Consider the following 6,000-nt stretch of genomic DNA (forward strand, 5'->3'; position numbering starts at 1 on the left):
AGGCATTAGACCCATGTGGTCAGGAACTCTATGATTTTTACAATAGTGACCCCAGTCTGGCACATGGCACATGATCAAAGTTACTAAATGTTGAATATAACAAGGATTCTTGAATCACCTTACCATAATAGCTATTATCATCCCAAAGGGCTTTGAGTTCCTCGTTGTATGGAGAGATTACTTGAAATGGTACTTCTAGCTCTGAAATACAATAGTTTATGGCTCCTAAAAGTGAACAGAGCCTTACAGCCTGTCGTCTGGCTTAATACTGTTTCCCTTGTCTCTGCTTTCACTTCTAGCAGGAGGACACTTAAACCTATGATGGATTGTTGCCCATCCTTTCTATGAAATAGACGTAAATGACATTGCATGATATTTCTATGTCTCCCATTATATACCATTAATAATTCCCTACCCACCAAAAAAATGCAGTGTCTACTAACTGAAATGTCAAAATTGACACACCAAGATGATAGTCACTCTAAGAACGGAGTCAAATACCTCGGAAAGAGCAATTTATATTCTGGGGTCCACTGCAGTCCTCGAGAAACTGCGCAGTGACTTGACATTATCAGAGGCGTATGGAAGCAAAATCTGTCTCCCAAGACATATTTTTTACTCTGGCCAGACAATTAATGAGAGAGGCTATTAAAGCTAATCTGTGGTTGTTAGCATTTGAAAAGTAGCTCCCTGAAAAATGGGCCAAGAAAGAAGACATTAAAATAGAGGAACAAAATTTGGCGATGGTGCTCTTTCCCATTTTGGATGGATGATGGACAGATAATGTGAACAGATGCTGGATGTCCAGTAATAAGGACAAATGGCAGAGCGAGAGCTGTCTTCAGCACAGTGATGTTCCTGGGGACTTTGCCTGACTCAAAGAAGGATATCCGCTTTGTGGATTAATTAAACACTCAGTCATTCTTAAGATGAAAAGAATAAAATATGTGAGCTTTTTAAAAGTTTTTAATGTTAAATAAATAAGTGGTGCCAGCCACACCTTCCCCTATTACAAAATTTCTTCCTGAAATCCTAATGACAAAGCGGTTAATGAAGAGCATGGTAGAAATGACTAAAATTTGACAATCGAATGATGAGCAGGTCGTTCACATGGTTTAGGAGAGTGAAATAGGAGCAGAAGGTGAGGAAGCAGAACAGACAGAGCAAACAGGTATCAGACAGACTAGGACGGGCTATGCTGGGCAAAAAATAACTCCATATTTGCACACCAAAACTACGTTTTTTACTCATACAAATCTGTTTCATCTGTTTTGAGTTCATCTGGCCTATAGGTATTCACTTTGTAATCCAGGATTCTTGGACCCCATGGTTCTGCTGTCTCAGCACAAGGATTTCTCAGTCATCAGGACATAAAAAGAGGGAGGGGAGAACTACCCTGTACTGAGTACCATATGGAATAACTTGCAGGGACAGAGATGCCCTGACCCAAGCTGCCTTATGACTAAAACACCACATAGAATGCTGAGCTCCCAACCTTTCCTGCTATCTGAAAAATTAAATCATCCCACATGAAGATTTTTGGGTGTGGAAGTTTGAATTTAAATAAGAGGGATTAGACCCAGCTCATTTCTGGAGCTCATCACAAGGGTAAGGAAAGAAGGAGCACCTCATGCTGAGACCACTGGAGAAGGTGTGACTCACTGTAGTGGCTCCTGGAATGGCTTAGATGCCCAAAAGAGTCCATATGAACCTCAGCTCTCAAGGATCCAGTACAAACATGGAAACCATATGCAGTGCTCAAAGCTGAGCCAAGCTTGATGCTTAACCTTTTAAGGGCTTGACTCACAGTGCTTTTGATACAATAGCTCCCATGGAAAGCTCTCTTCTCGCATGAACTAATTCTTAATCCTCTTAACACCATGAAGCAAATATTGTTATTGTTTCCATTCTAATGAGGAAATAGGCACAAAAGGGCTGAACAACTTCTTTCAAAAAATGTGACCACTAAGTGGAATAGACAGGGCATAGAATCTGGCAGCCTTCCTCATTACACTACTGCTCCAGAATGTTCACTCCTGCTTTGATTCCATGCCAAGAGTCCTAAACCATCTTACAGTGGGTCTCATTTTGCATCCCTGACGCCATCAGTTAACAGAGCTGCTCCTGAGTTCTGGTCCCTGTCTCATGCAATAAAACCTCCTTAAACACATTTTCAATTTTCATTAAAAAGAAAAAACCTGCTTTCTGTCCCCAAGCCTACTCTTAGTTCCAACAACTAAGGGACAGCTTCTCACAAGATTCAGCAGAGAGCCACACTCATGGCTTATAATTAGTTGCAGTGAAATTACACAAAGAAAGATCATCTAAGGGAAAAGTACATGAGACAGGGCCTGGAGGAGGCCTGTGCAAACTTCCAAGGGTCTTCTCGTGGAGCTGCACAGGGTGTGCTTATTTCTTCTGGCACCACATGTGACAACTCACATGAAATGCTGTCTAGCAGAGAGCTCTTCAGAGCTATAGAGCCCAGAGGCTCAGTGGGGAATGATCATATAGGCAATCTCTACCTAGCATGTACCAAAATCCCCAAAGTCCCAGAAGAAGAGAAATCATGTTGTTTGTACAAACATTAGGTATACTAAGCCACTCTTTGAGCTCTGGGAAAAGTGAGGACCCTCCTAAAATCCACAGTCCCAGACACCAGCCAAAGACCAACCCTACAAACAGGCCTTTCTAAGTAAAGATAATAGCTCTGCTTACTGCGTCAGCTCTTTTCTGCACAGCTTGCTATCCACCCGGCACTGAGGAATGTGTTATAAAGATTTATGTTTTAGGCATCCGCTATGTGCCAGTCACAGTTCTAAATACTGAATATACAGAAAAAAAAGATAAAAGTCTTTCCTTCATAAATGGAAATAAGGTACCTAGTACAGGAAATAAACTTCAAAGAAATGAATAAATATATAATAAAAAGTCTTCTAAAGGAAACCAAGTCAAGGTGGGAGAATAAAATTTACAGAAAGATATTTCAGAGAGAGTAGTCAGGAAAAAACTTGGTTCTACAGGTTCATGTGAGCAGAGAACTGAATGAAAGAAGGGGCAAGTCATGCAACCCTCAAAAGGAAGAGCTTTCCGGCAAAAGGAGAAGGAAGCACAGAGTTCCTGAGATGGAAATAAACTTGGGGCATGTGGATAACTGCAAAGAGCCTGGGACACCTGTGAGTGGCTGGGAATGAAATCAAACAGAAAGGTATCCAAAGTGCTTACTTTTGTCAGAGTCCCTCTTTGGTCTGTCCTCTGTGTGGATGTGGTAAACTAGTGACATAAGACATGCTCTCTGCCTATGAAAGGTTCTTGGTGTAGGTGAAATAGTTGTGTCAATTAATGATAGCAATATGGTAGCTAAAACATAAAAGAGATGCAGAAAAGAGCAAGTTGAACAGTTATCTGATTTCAAGACTTATTATAAAACTTCTGAAATTAAAACAGCATGCTATTTACAATAAACATTTGTCTATGGCTTTTCCAATGTCTCTGTGGGATAAGTAGTTTGGAATTAGACCCACAAGGATGAGGACAACTCAGTTTTATACTTATGGAAAGACAGCTTGACACTGAAAGAACAGTCTATTCAGCAATTGGTGCTAGAACAATTAGATGTCCATATGCAAAACAAAAATATTAACTTTGATACAGACCTTGTGCCATATACAAAAATTAATTTGTCAGGAGCACTATATGACAAACAGAGATAAGTTGCAAGGTTGACTCTGCCAAGCTGTGAGCACTGCACTGTGGGTTCTGGGTCTTTATGTTTCCTTAACATAGGACCCACATTCGCACAGGAGCCATTCTGAAAGGTTGCATGCTGCATGATTCCATTCATATGATATTCTAAACATGAAACTACAGAAATGGTAAATAGATTGGTTGTTAGCAGGGGCTGTGGTGGTGGGGAAGAGAACAGGATTGAATAAGTGAAGATGCTCCCAGAATCACAGTTATTCTCAAGAAGATAATAATGACTGCATCAGAGAGGGCACTTGGAAATGCAAGCAGGCTTTGGGGTGGGTGCTTGTCATAACACCTAGGGATTTAGTAGGAGGGAACAAAAGGTTGACAAATGACCTACAAGACATGGGATAGTCCCATATAATCAAGAATTTGTCCATTAATATTGCTAATATTGCATCCTGTCTAAACACCCTGTTGGAGTACATAAAGACATGAAAAAATTCAAAGAGCTTTATAAATTCAAATACATTAGCATGAAATTGTTAAGCTTTTGTTCATTTTCTATTTCATTAAAAGGAATTTTGTAACTAGAAAAATAGGTTTGTGTGTGTGTGTGTGTGTGTGTGATTATATGCATGGATGCATTTACACAAACTAGCAAAAGCACCAATTCTCTATCTAGAGACCAGAGGCTAATTCTCCTTCTGCCACAGACCCACTGCATGACCCTAAGAAGCCAGTTCCCTTCTCTTGGGTCTCACAGTTTCCTGATCCATGGATGAAATGTTCATCCTACTTAATTTCAAAGGTGCCATGAAGCTCAGTATTTCCAAGACCCATAAAAAGCTCATTATTCTCCCTGTACTTTAATAAGCAAATGTGACCAGTGCAGGTAGATTAAATAAAGGAGCTAAAGATTGATAGGGGTTGCCTGTGTTTTTCCAATAAAGGTTAAGTTCAGCAAAATGACAGCAGCGATGGAGCACTGTCAACAGGAGGTGATGAAAGCCAAAGGCGAGGTTATATGCACTTCCTGTGGTGGTATTTTCAGATAACTCAGAAGCCAGGTTACAACAAAGCTGAAACATATCCTCTTCACTGGGCAAACTGTCTTGTGTCTGACCAGCAATGATCAAGAAAGAAATTTGAATGCTACCATTAATTTATTCTATGAACTTTTATGAAGCACAAATCGTGTGGCAGGCCTGAGCTGCAAATAGTAAAAGAAAGAGAAAGCATAGCCCCTTCCCTCACAGGGCTTACAATTAGTCAGAAAGAGAACAGATAAGCAATTTTTAAGGGCATAAAAATAATATGAAATATAAGTCTCGAGTACATAAAGAGGGAAAATTTATCCCCTAAAACACGGCAAACCTTGATAGGCCCTTCATGGATGTAGGGGTCACCCAGCAGGGAGCTGAAGCAGAGACTGGTGATAACAGTGGGAATGCCCTCAAGGCAACTGACACAACACACTGAGTCATGAGATAGCAAGGCATGTTGGGGAAAGATGAACAATTTAGTTTGTTTTGACAGCAGAGTGATTAAGAAATGCAGCAGAGCCTCTTTTCCAGCTGGAACCATGTAGGGTGCCAAAGATAATAAAAAGAAGGTTCCTAGCATGACAGATACTCTGAGAAAAAGCAAAGGAATTCCCCAGAGCTGAAGATCAAGCACTTGTGAAAGATGTTTGCCCAAAAGATACTTGGATAAGCAAGAAGGAAACTTACCTATGGGGAAAGCTAAGCACTATTACCAGGTGTACTGACTGAACGAGAGGATGGTTTGTGTGAAAAACCCAACTTCCATGCATGTGCAGAACTGTAACTAGCCTTTCTCGCCAGGCTGAGGGATCAGTGGTATTAGCTCAAAGGACTGAAGAGTGGTATTACTACTTCACCTTTGTCAGATCTCAGCGGCACCTTTGTTGAATTCAGCCAGACTTCAATAAGCATGCCGAGAACTGTGGAACCATCTTGCACTGAGGTATCAGAGCTTAAAGTCAGTAATGAACTACGCTATAAGTGTGGTCATGGCAAAATCAATAAGAAGCGATCGCCTTGACAGATAGCACTTTGCTCAGTCGCTTGATAAATACAACATGATCTGGACAGAGGATCTTTGTCCGGAGGACTCTACTGTTGGAAAACACTTTAAAGAAGCTGATAACTTCCTGTGATCCTTCAAATTATCTTCTCTACCATGTGGGATGAAGGAAAGGACCACCTGTTTTGTAGAAGATGAAGATACTGGCAACAGGGAAGACCAGAAAAACAGGCTTATTCAAAGGAAGAACTAAGGTGTCAA

Source organism: Castor canadensis, chromosome 4 (assembly GCF_047511655.1).
Source record: "Castor canadensis chromosome 4, mCasCan1.hap1v2, whole genome shotgun sequence".
NCBI lineage: Eukaryota > Metazoa > Chordata > Mammalia > Rodentia > Castoridae > Castor > Castor canadensis.